Source organism: Triturus cristatus, chromosome 6 (assembly GCF_964204655.1).
Source record: "Triturus cristatus chromosome 6, aTriCri1.1, whole genome shotgun sequence".
NCBI classification, from domain to species: Eukaryota; Metazoa; Chordata; class Amphibia; order Caudata; family Salamandridae; genus Triturus; species Triturus cristatus.
The window spans coordinates 1,564,807,446-1,564,820,262 of NC_140589.1; the positions used below are offsets into that span (position 1 = coordinate 1,564,807,446).

The 12,817-nt window shown below is 45.5% G+C and overlaps 1 protein-coding gene across 3 annotated transcripts in view; it reads left to right on the forward strand.

The window, feature by feature from the left end:
- The window catches only part of ASB3 (ankyrin repeat and SOCS box containing 3), a 529,701-nt gene that overhangs the window by 91,446 nt on the left and 425,438 nt on the right, over positions 1-12,817 (forward strand). For all 3 annotated transcript variants that reach the window (XM_085612718.1, XM_085612720.1, XM_085612719.1), the window contains exon 2: positions 12,448-12,532. The gene's annotated coding sequence lies outside the window, so the exon portion shown is untranslated. The remainder of the gene's footprint in view (positions 1-12,447; positions 12,533-12,817) is intronic.

Genomic DNA, 12,817 nt, shown 5'->3' on the forward strand with positions numbered 1-12,817 from the left:
TGTCGAAAAGCAAAAGCACTCTTTGTTTCTCAGTCAATTGCTAAGGCTATAAATCGACCTAAAGCCCTATTCGCCATGGTCAAGAATTTGGCTGGCTCTAACACTGCCCCCGCACCTCCTGTGCTTGGAGAAGCGCAATGCAATGCAATGAAATAGCCGACTTCTTTCTATCTAAAGTCGAAGCCATCTATAACACACTGTCTTCTGTCCCCCACGTCCATGTGTCCAACCCTTTCACTCAGGTTCCACTGACTTCATCAGCTCAGCACACATTGCTTTCCAATTGGCCTCTGCTGGATGCTAACTCTTTGTCAGCTTGTCTCGCCAAAGTCAATTCAGGCTCCCCCTTGGACCCTGTTCCACCGAACATTCTTCGCCAACTTTCTTCTGATGTTCTTCTGATTATCCAAGAACTTCTTAATTCTTCTCTGAGGGAGGCCATTGTTCCAGACGATTGGAAAAGGGCTCTGGTGGTGCCCCTTCTGAAGAAACCCGGCGCCGACCCTAAAATTCTTGCCAACTTTCGGCCTATTTCCTTACTGCCCACGTTCTCTAAGATCCTTGAGCGTCATGTCAACCTGCACCTTACTTCACACGTGGAATCCACTGGGTTTTTACATCCTTCCCAATCTGGCTTCCGCGCCCAATTTTCCACTGAGACCACTCTGCTGGGGGTCACTGAGAACCTTCGTTCACATCTCGATCACGGCCAGACTACGGCGCTTATTCTTTTGGATTTAAGCGCCGCTTTCGATACGGTCTCACATTCCATTCTGTTGAAAGTTTTGAGATCTGCAGGGGTGTCGGGCTCGGCCCTCGATTGGCTGTCCTCGTTTTTAGACCATCGCACCTTTCAGGTGGTCTCGTCTGGTTCCTCTTCCTCGGTTCGCTCATCAGCTCACGGGGTCCCGCAGGGGTCCTCGTTGAGCCCACTGCTTTTTAACCTCTATGTGAAGCCCCTCGCTTCCATCGTTGAAGACTCTGGTCTCTCCTTATATTCATACGCTGATGATACCCAGATTATCTTCTCCCTCTCCTCTGCTGCTGCTAATTCTCCTTCCATTCTTAAACTTGGACTTGGGCGAGTCGCTGATTGGATGCAGACCAATCTCCTGAAATTAAACGGAGACAAGACTGAAGTGCTCATCCTAGGTAAGCAAAAACATCTCTGGGGTCCTTTACATTGGCCGGCTGAAATGGGTCCCGTACCTGTTCCAGTGACTCATGCCCGCAATCTCGGTTTTATAGTGGATGACTCTCTCTCCATGCGTCAGCAGGTGGTGAAGGTAGCGGCCACCTGTTTTTCCATCTTAGGTTGGCTACGCAAAATCTTAGGGGTGCTCCCAGAGGGTTCCAGACGCCAGGTGGTCCAGGCCTTGGTCACCTCTCGCCTGGACTATGGCAATGTACTTTACCTTGGCATCACTCAGGAGCTGCAGCGAAAACTTCAGCTGATACAGAACTCTGCAGCTCGCCTCCTCTGTAAGGTTCCGTGGAAATCTTCAATCTCCCCTTTTCTCAATGACCTTCATTGGCTTCGCATTACTCACCGAATCAAATTTAAGGCCCTCTGTTTTCTGCATAAAATCAAGCAAGGGCGCGCCCCTGGCTATCTCATGGCCCTTGCTCAACCTTATTCCCCCTCTCGTACTCTCAGATCGTCCACTCAGGGCAATTTTAGGACCCCTCGTTTCAAACTGGCCAGAATGGGCGGCTGTTCCTTTTCCTGTATTGCCCCCAAACTATGGAACTCTCTCCCGTCCACATTGAAATTGGAACCATCTCTCATCAAATTCCGCAAGGACTTAAAAACCTGGCTTTTTTCCGCACAACTTCATTGATGTTCTTCACGAATCTATTGGCGCCGGGAGACCCCTTGCGGGTAGCTGCGCGCCCTATAAATTCAACACCAAATACCAAATGTTTTACCCTCCATTAAGAGATAATCACACGTTCATCGAACAGATCATGGATATTATCTCTTCTAATAATGAAGATCATAATCTGATTTTTCTTGGTGACTTTAACATTCATTGGAACAACTCCAGCGACCTCTTGTGTACAGTTTTACATCCTTCTTCCATGATCTCAACCTTATCCAAGCCTGGAACAGCCCGACCCATAACAAGGGGGCCAACTTAGATTTAATCATCGCTAAAAAGAATACCATACAAATTGAATCTATCCTACTTTGCTACTGGACTGACCACCACTGCATCACCTTCCTCATCTCAGAAAGGGCACTTATCACTAATGGCCAACCCGTGAAAGCAAAATATCGGAACCGAGACACCCACAACATTAATTCACTCACTAAGTCGACTCTTAGTAATTATATCCTGGACCCACCCCCCTCCATGTATGACGCTCATGACCTCAATGATCACTATCTCAATGCCATGTAAAAAATCATGGACTCCCTTGCCCCAAAACAACTAAAGAGAATCCCGTCTAAAAGAACCAATCCCTGGTTCAACTGTAACCTTAATGACGAACGACGATACCTCAGACTTGCAGAGAAAGCTTGGAGACCTACTCCCTCTCTGACCAACCTCATACTACTACGATGAAGACAGAGCCCCTACAACAGACATTACAGGAACCCCAAAGCAGCATTTTTCCAAAAGCAACTTGATACAGCAATTTATAGATCCAAAATCTGTTTGAGATAGTTAAAAACCAGATGAACCAAAAAAGTGACCCCCCCATCCTCAGAGAACAAATCACTACCTAACTGCGAAAACGTTGCTCCTTTTTTGCTGTGAAAACCACACTAATCACCATCGATATCCAGGACATTATGAAACTTCTACCTTGCGGACACCCCTTGCACCCTGCCCCTCAAGAGCAGGAAGATTGTCCTCGAAATCATTACCTCACACCTAACATTAACGCTGCCTGGTCTAGCTTTGAAACCTTTGAGGAAAACAAGATCTTAAAACTCCTGACCTCTCTGAAATACACCAACCACTTAAGCGATCCCCTTTCCTCCAAAGTCCTCAACGAGTCTATTCACATCCTACTCCCATTATGGACTAGGATAATCAATGCCTCACTCTCCCAAGGTCCCATACCCTTATAAGTGGCCAGGTTACTCTTACACAAAAAAAACCCACTTCTGACCAGTCCGACCCCAACAACTACCGTCCTATCTCCAACATCCCAACTTTAGCCAAACTCTTAGAAATACGTGTGCACTTACAGCTTCGCAATCACATTGAGAAATGACAACCCCTTGACCAATGTCAATCTAGTTTCTAGCCAGTCCACAGCACTGAAACTGCACTGGTCCATATCTTTGACAATGCTCAATGTTCACTCCTTCAGAACAAATCTTTTCTGCTAATCCTACTTGACCTGTCAGCGACGTTTGACACGGTCAACTATGATACCCTCTTGAACCTATTAGAACACAGGATGGGTCTCTCTTGTACCGTCCTAAAATGGTTCTCCTCCTTATGTTACAAAAGATGTCAGTGCATTCTAATCCACCACGTTCTTTCCAATCAGTCACCAGTGTTGCTTGGCATACCCCAAGGCTTTATCCTCTCCCCGACATTGTTTAATCTATACATTGAGCCTCTATTTGAAAACCTTAAACTTAACCTCATCTCCTACCACATGTATGCGTAAGACACTCACATCTGTATGAAAATCGCCTTTCCCGATGACATCAATATCCTCAACACCATCTTGACAAAACACAACATTGGTTTACTCCTAACCACTTCAATCTCAATGGCCTCAAAACAGAATTCTTATTGATCTCACCACCGGCCATCACCCCTAGTATCAAAGACTGGCTCTCACAGCTTACAGCCTTGACCTTTACCCCACATATCATTGACTGCCAAATTCCTTTGGTATAATTTTGGACAATCCCCTGTCCATGCAAAACACATCAGTGCCGCCACCAGAGGAGCTAACCATCAATTGCATGCACTAAGAAAACTAAAATCTTTCATCCCTTTGACAGACTTAAGAAGAGCGGTTCAAGCTCTTGTGTTATCTAAATTATATTATGTTACTGCTACTTGTTGTGGCCTCCCAGCAATCACACTTGCATCACTGAAGGCTACCATGTATGCAGCAGTCAGCCTCATCATCGGAACTAAAAAAGTGATCATGTCACCCCTGACCTCAAATCCCTGAAATTGACACCTTATGAGGCTAGAACTAATCTCAGAATTGGATGCATGACCCATAAGGCACTGCAACACAATGCCCCCTCTTACTTGACCCAAAAACTGACCCTATCAGGTACAAAAAGACCCTCCAGAAGTACAAGCCCTTTACTTCTCAAACCCCAAAAATTCAACTAGAAATAAATTTGCAACAAATCCTTCTCTGGAATTGCCCCCAAAATCTGGAGTTCTCTCACTCCTGAGATCAGATGCAAATCATACACATCCACCTTCAGGAAATAAGTAAAACTTCTATTTTCCCAAAATTCCTCCCACAGATAGAACCTACCTATCTCTCCTCATGAGCTACCCCGCCCTGCCTGTCGTCGTTGCTTCACACTCCTCCCTCGATCTCATCGCTGTTTTTCCTGCATTCTCCAGTCTTCTACACACTGTTCTAATACCTATTTGACTTTGCTCATGTCAGTTTGATTGACTATGCGTTCTTGTCTCTCATCCTACCATTTGCGTATACAAATTTTGTCCTCCTGTCTTATTTCTGTGTCATATCCTCATGTGTTACTCTTGTAAAGCGCTCTGTCACCCGAAGAGGTCTTGTTTGCGCTCTATAGAAGACTAAATACATCAAATAAATAAATCAGTGGGCAGAGGGTGGGTGGAGGCTCTGAGAGACACAGGAGCCAGGAAGACCACCGTCAGGTATCATCTGGTGCCTTCAGAGCAGGTAGTCCCTCAAACGTTCCACCAAATTGTTGCAGCATTAACAACCATGAGAGCCACTACCCAGTGGCTCTGGTTCCCTATGAATGGGTTAATCTCAGGTCTGCTGAAGGTAGCTGTGAGTCTGTCCATGCCTGTGAATTGTCTGCTGGTCAATGACCTGGAGAATACCATCTGAATGGAGGTGGATCTCAGGTCACACTTGGAGATGATGGGGTTGCCTGAGTGAGTGTGCCTGACCACACGGTCTATGGCAGTTCGAAAGGGTGGTCAGAAGGACCTGGAGCCTGGAAGAATGGCCCAGGTACCTGCCAAACAGAGTAAGGGAGGGGATTCGGGTAACCCGCTCCTGAGATTCCCTCGGTCAGGGAGGAGGCAGACCCTGAGTGGGATGCCCAGTGCCTACAGATGTAACTGAACTAGGGAACCTGCCTGAGTTGACCAACCGGTAGCAGGAAGGGGGGTCTCTCCAGGAAAAAGGTCAGCAAGGTGCAGAAGGAGTGTCCTACTCTTGTGGGACCCTGGAAGCAGGCTGAGGCCCAAGCAGCTGCTCACGCCTTTGGTAGTCACCTGATTTATTTGGAGAATGATCTCCTGTAAAGTAAGGCTCCTGAGGCTTGTGCAACACGTGTGTTGGTGGTACCCCAGTGCTTCAGGACCTTCCTATTGGTTCTGGCTCATGATGTGCCACTGACAGGTCATTTGGGGGCAAGACAAGATCTTTGACAGGCCTGTCACCCACTTCTATTGGCCTCAAATGAGGAAGGCCTCAGATGCTTTCTGCAGGGCCTGTCCTACCTACCTCACAGGCAAGTGAGTGGAGAACAGCAAGCCCCTCCTGCAACCTTTTCCTGTCACTAGCACTATTTTTGAGCGAATTGGCATAGGCATTGTGAGGCCTCTGGATCCCAAGATAGCCATGGGCAACGGATTCATTCTGGTCTTAGTGGACCATACCACCTGGTACCTGGAAGCTGTTCCTCTGGGGACAGTGACTGTCCCCTTCGTAACCAAGGCACTGATGGGGATCTTTACCTGTGTGGGCTTCCTCAAGGAGTTGGTATCTGACCGGGCTACTGACTTCATGTCCAATTACATGAAGGCCATGTGGAAGGAATGTGGGGTCACCACCAACCAATGAGTTGGTTGAAAGGTTCTACCGTATCCTCAAGGGCACGAATATGGGTCTACCATAACCCATTGAGGTATAAGTGGGATTTCTTCCTACCATGTCTTTTGTTTGCCTATAGCGAGGTACCACTGAAGAGGATTGGCTTCGCCCTTTTATACTTCTAAATGGTAACCGTGTGAGAGGACCTTTCAATTTGGTTAAGGAAGGCTGGTAGCAAGCTCCCAAGAAGCCACCCCAGGAGGTAGTTAGCTACATGGTGGCGTTCCGCAACCCGACAGCCCACTTACGGAAGGTTGCACAGGAGAGACTGGAACTTAGTCTGGAGGACATGAAATGATGGTCCAACCAGAATATCACTCCGGTTGAGTTTCAGGCTGGTCAAAAAGTGTAGGCAATGGAGCCAGTGAAGCTGCGGGCCCTGCAAAACAGTTGATATGGGTCTTATGAGGTGAAGGAGCACAAGAGTTATGTCACCTGCTTTATGGACCTCAATACGCCTAGGAACCCTTTGGGGTCCTGCATGTGACCCGCCTCAAGCCCCACTTTGAGATGTCTGAGATTACCATGCTCCTGGTCTCTGATGATGGGGTGGAAGAGGAGAATTAACCTCTTCCCGACCTTCTCTGTTCCAAGCAGGAGGATGGGTCAGTGGAGGGTGTCAGCCTTACCCCTACACTGACCCTAGATCAACCGCCAGTTGCTCGGGCAGTTTGCTTCTTTGTTCTCCCTTACCCCAGGACTGTCTAATAAGATGAGAGCCAGCATTAAGGTGGAGGTGTCCAAGAAGCTGGTGATGGGGTTTATTGAGCCCTCAAACAGCCCTTGGTTCAGCCCAGTGGTGTTGGTTCCCAAGGCTTCCCCACCCGGTGTCACACCTGAACTTAGGTTCTGTGCCTACTAACTTGGGCTCAATGCAGTCACCAGAAGTGATGCACAGCCCCTCCCAGAGTTGATGAGCTTATAGATTGGTTTGGAGCTGCCATGTTCCTAAGCACCTTTGACTTAACGTCTCGGTACTGGCAGATTACCAAGACTAAGGAGGCTATAGAGAGGTCAGTGTTCTCAACACCAGAAAGCCGCATCCAGTTCCGGGTCAAGCCTTTTGGTTTGAAGAATGCCCCTGCCAGCTTCCAGAGGCTGATCAATCGGGTCCTGGCTGGGTTAGAAAACGTCAGTGCCGCCTACCTAGACGACATTGAAGAGGCCTGCCTATCAAGGCCAGTAAGTGCCCTTGCAGCCCAAAATTGACACCATTCTGGCTTGGGAACCCCACCAAGACCCAGACAGAAGTGAGAGCCTTCTTAGACCTCACTGGATATTGAAGGAGATTCATCAAGATATATGGCACAATTGTTGCCCCCGTAACAGAGCTGACTTCTAACAGACTTCTGGACAGAGGTGTGGCAGAAAGCTTTTGAAACCCTGATGGAAGCCATGTGCACAGCATCCGTGCTCAAGGCCCCTGATTTCTCCCAAGAGTTTGTTGTTCAGGAGGACGCCTCAGAGCATGGCATAGGGGCCATGCTCTTGCAGCCAAATGAAGAGGGCCAGGATCAGCCTGTAGCCTTCATCAGTAGGAGGCTGCTTACCAGGGAACAGCAATGGAGCAAAATTGAAAGGTAAGCTTTTGCTGTGGTCTGGGCGCTGAAGAAGCGAAGGCCATACCTGTTTGGCAATCACTTCCCGGTTCAGACAGACCACCGGCCCCTCAGATGGTTAATGCAGATGAGGTGGGGATCTCAAACTGTTGAGGTGGTCAATGTTGAGGTCCTGGCACAGACCAACCTACTACTGATGGTCTCTCCAGGTTCTTGCGCCTTAGTGAAGAGAACTCCCAAGCGGGTTGGGTAGCTCTCCCCATCTTCAGTTAGGAGGGACACGTGTTAGACTTGGCATCCTTGGCATGGTTTCCCCTGACGTTTTGCCTTCTGGCCTCCTGTTTTGCTGACTTCATTTTTGCTGGCCTTATGATTCGAGGCACTTCACTGCTAATCAATGCTAAAGTGCACATGCTCTGTACTCAAAACATCTTAACATTGGCTTATCCACAATTGGCATATTTAATTTCCTTATAAGTCCCTCATAAAGTGCACTATATGTGCTCATGGCCTGTAAATTAAATGCTATTAGTGGGCCTGCAGCACTGATTGTGCCACCCACTTCAGTAGCCGTGTAAACCTGGCTCAGGCCTGCCACTGTAGAGACTGTTTGTGCAGTTTAAACTGCCATTTCGACTTGGCAAGTTAACCTGCTTGCCAGCCCCAAACATTTCCTTTTATTACATATAAGTCACCCCTAAGGTAGGCCCTAGGCAGCCCTGTGGGCAGAATCCAGTGTACTTAAGAGATAGGACGTGTACTTTTATGTTTTACATGTTGGGTAGTGAAAGGCCTCTCTCCCATAGATTCATTTTAGTATTGCTTTAAAACATCTTTTAAGTGTAATGGCCAATTGGGAAAATTTTGAGATTTGGGGTTTGATGTCTCTGGACTCACACTTTAAAATTACAACTTATGGTGATGTTGGATATTAAATTGTAAGTCTGAAAATGCCACTTTTTCTTACTTCGACCATTCTGTGCCTCTCTCTGTCTCGGTATACACGTCTGGGTTGGGTGACAGCGGGGCTTTGTGCATTCCCTCTAGTCCGACACACACAAAGGAAGCTAAGGTGTGGCATTTGCCTCCTAATGGTCAATCACAGGTCAAAACTAGCGTTTTCTGGTTTTCCATTTCAGATTCCCAGAGCCGCGGGAGCGCTTCGGCGTTCCTTACGCGGCCAAGGCCGTTGTTGGTGCGGTGCTTTGTATGCCCGCTAGGTGGACTGCTTTGTCTCGCCTCCTCCCGCTGGCCGCGTCTCTTCAGATCGAGGAGACCTGAGGAGATTGGGAGGGAGGAGCTGACACTTGCACCTGAATAGGTCTTTGCCTGTCCCCACACAAAGAGCTTCATACCCTCCTGTAGTGACTCTTGAGCTTTTTATGAACTCTGCCCCTCCTTTCTGAGTCAGAGGGTCCGTAAGCACCATCAAAATCCGGGTAGGCACCCTTTGCATTAGCTCCTATTGTTTGTCCAATAATTTGTGGGCTCCGGTCTGTCATGCCTGGGTGTGCAGCTTTCAAATGTGTTCCCTTTTGGTTAGAAGGAAAATGTGTAATTATTTGAGATTCAATCAGCCACTAGTCCACCTTACCCTGCATTTGATTTTGTTAGGAATTTTCGAGCACCAAGACCCCTCTGGTGTTAACGTGGCATTAAAGGAATGCTGTATGGCATAAAATGTACTTCCTAAATTATGCCAAAGTGTTCTACAATGCTAGGGTGCGTCAGTGCCTTAGTAGCGAGTCTACTCTCTTTAATGCCCAGTTTTTATTCTTAATTCTGTTGTTATTAATCCCTGTGTTCATTTTATTTGTTTGATGATTTTCACCATTTTTCCTTTTCTTTCAATGATACAGACTATCCTTGTTTTTCTCATCCATTAATAAAGTTTCTTTCATTAACTGAGACTGTGACGGTGTTTTCTTTCCCAAATTTCCAGCTATCGGGGTGTTTTCTAAAAATAAATAAAAGTAGGATTAATTATAAAAATCCCTAGTGACCGGATCACATCATCTCTTGGCTCAGCACATCGCCTACACTTAGTACTGAATCTGGTCTTTTCTCAGTAGTACTCTAGGGGCCAGATGTATGAAGATAAGTGCTTGTGATTACAAATAGCACAAATTTGTGTTGCGCACCATCATCATCATCGCTAATCGATTCATTCAAAATACAGATCATTTAAGTGCAAATAAAAAAACCATAACAAAAAAAACCATTTTAGCTCAAAATTCATTCTTTTGTACAAAGAGCCACTCATATAAGATTTGCCTTAAAACCCTATATACAGTACAGTTTAACACATTTTGTGATTCCAAATGGGTGGCAAATAGACTTACCTCATTTATTTTCATAAGGTGGGTCTCGGTTTGTGACCCATTGTGAATTGCAAAAATCAAAGGGATGGTGGCCTGCTGGGGTCAGCATACCACCATGTCTGTGATTGTTTTTCTATGTAGCAATTTGTTTTTTTTGGGGAAAAGGCAGCCCGTTTTTCTTAAAGGAAAACAGGATGTGTTTCAAAAAGAAAAATTGAAAGTTTTCTTTTCATTTTTCAAGAGCAGGCAGTGGTCCATAAAAAAAGGTTTTTACAAACATTCGCAAAGGGGAAGGGATCTCTCGGGGACCCCTTCCCATTTGCGAATGAGTTACCACCTACTTGAAGTTGGTGGTAAAATGCAAATGTTTTGCGACCGCAACCCAGCCTCAAAACATTCACACATACCTCTGTGATTTGATATTAGGGATGTAAACCCTAAACACACCCCTGCCCAGTACCGAATCACAAACCCAATTTGAGATTCTTTAATAGGTTACCGAATCACAAATTGGCCTCTGTACATTGAAAAAGGCCTTTTTTCATTCGCAGACAAGCAGATTCTGTGAATTAGGCCGTTTGCAAATAAAAAAAAGCTTAGTACATCAGACCCTAGGTCTCTTCCACAACAAATGGCATTTAGCAAACATTATATATACCTCTATTTATAACTAGCATTTCTCACCTGGTGTTGACCTTCACACTAATCTACTAGTGGTATTTCTCTACCCTAGTAAGAACAATGACTGACATATTTCTTCACACATTACAGGTTCAATCGACACCCAGTACAATGAAAATATATTACTATTTGGGAAATATGGTGTGCAAATTCAAGAGAAATCATGGCGTAGATAGGTTAAATGAATGTCCTTTTACCAAATTTGATTTTAACCACTCGTCAAAATATATAGGGCATTTTTTCATTTTTCATTTGTAAGTAGAGTAAAAAATTGTTTTCAACATTTATTAAAATGTGTTTTCTATGTGATTATTGCAACCCGAAAGAAGTTCCATAAAGAATTGGAACAAAACACATTTGCTGTTCTTTTGAATTTAGTAGAAGATAAATAAGTTGTGAATTCTTCCTTGGAATTATATATGAACTCATCCATCAATGACTTTGTGAGTGGCTTTTTATATGTGAACCATTATCATGGACGTTACCGTATTAGGATTGAAACATATGCTAGGAAAGTCCTGCTCTTTCTCTGAAAATGTTTCTTTTGGGTGGCTCCCAAAGCAATATGGCACTTGTCCCCTGCTGGGTACAACACTTATTGATCCTGCAGAAAGGAGCACCTCTATTTGGTGCAACTGAAACTAGCTACATCTTCCCCACCATATTCATCTGTACTTGCGGGTTCCCCGATTCCTTTGAAGCGTCCCCAGGCTCGGGATTTGCATTCCGTAGGGGATCACCCATAAAGAAAGCCTATCCATTTCTGTTGCAAACCTCCGTGCCTTTGCTCTTCCATGATTCAGCTGATTGAGCCTTCTGGGCTTGAGATGGGGTAACATGTCCTTGTGATCATTTTATTTTTAAAAAACATTTTTTTAAACGCAGGCAAAGCTGTCCTTTATTTTCAGTACCCTGTTGATATACCCTGTGGCAGCTGGTATAGAATGGGGGGGAGGGTTTGCGGGTGAGAAAAAAAAAACATTTACCTCAGCATGGCCGCAGTCTCTCCTACGTAGACACTCCTCCGGTCCTCTTCCTGACTCCCGTAAGCAGGAAGCACACAGGCTCCCCTAAGCTAATCACAATGCTGCTGTCACCAGCATGACAGCAGCGTTGTGGTTGGTGTGAGCGGCCTTGTTTGGCACTCATACAGGGATGTGGGAGCCTGTGCATGTTCTCTACCCAGGCTGTACAATGCAGCTAGGTGGAGAACATGCTAAATGCGCATGACTGTGTGGCCGGGCCAAGACGGCAGGCCAAACCGTCATGCGCACTTAAGTGCAGATATTTACTCCTCCTCCTATTCTGACACCCCAGCCCCAACCCGTGCCTAACTTGGCTCACACTGAAAACTAAAATGATACTTACATTGTGTTATTATCATTTTATTTTTCCTTATTTTCACTGCTGAAAATCAGTTGGACGACGCTCTTTCACCTTAGAGGAGGAGCCGCCACTATACACATTTGGGTGATTAATACTCCACTCCAACTCATACATCAGATGTTCTTGCTGCTATGGTAAGGAGCATCTCTAATGAAGTATGTCATTTTTATCCTGCAATTTAGCACAGATGTGATTATAGATCACCCCGCGGTATCATTCTTACAAAAGACCTAAAAATCAATGAGTGTTAAGAAGTACAGCACTGTATACACTCTTCCCAAAGTCAACTTTGCCATTTGATATGGATGTTTAAGTTTCTTGCATCTTCCACTGCATTTCCGGTATTATGTTATAGAGTCACACAACTTTTTTGTTGAAAGGAGCATTTACGTGTACAGTAAATCGAAACCGACCTTTTACCTGTGTGTTATCAATATTGATTTTTCTTACTTTTCTCATTTCAGCTCCCTCCTGAGCACATGCCAAGCTTTTCAACTGCACTGATTCCCCACTGTGAGGCTTGAAATGTAATACATATTTCTCCAGCAGGTGTGTATGGGCCTTTTAATAAACACCAAGACAAGGACAGAGCTTCCTTCAGAGAAACATTATGCATACAAAAAAGCTCTGTTAGGTTTAGCCTTTGTGAATTTTTGTATCGAGTGAACACAAGTCCTGCCACCGACCTGTTGTCTCCCAAAAAATTGTAGTGCTGCACATGCTGACTCTGTACCCCGAAAGGAAACCCACTTGTTTAAAGCAGTGGACCCACCTGAAACTAATTTGAAAATCAGTATCTGGAGAAATTATTTTCTGATCTTAATTGCATTTAAT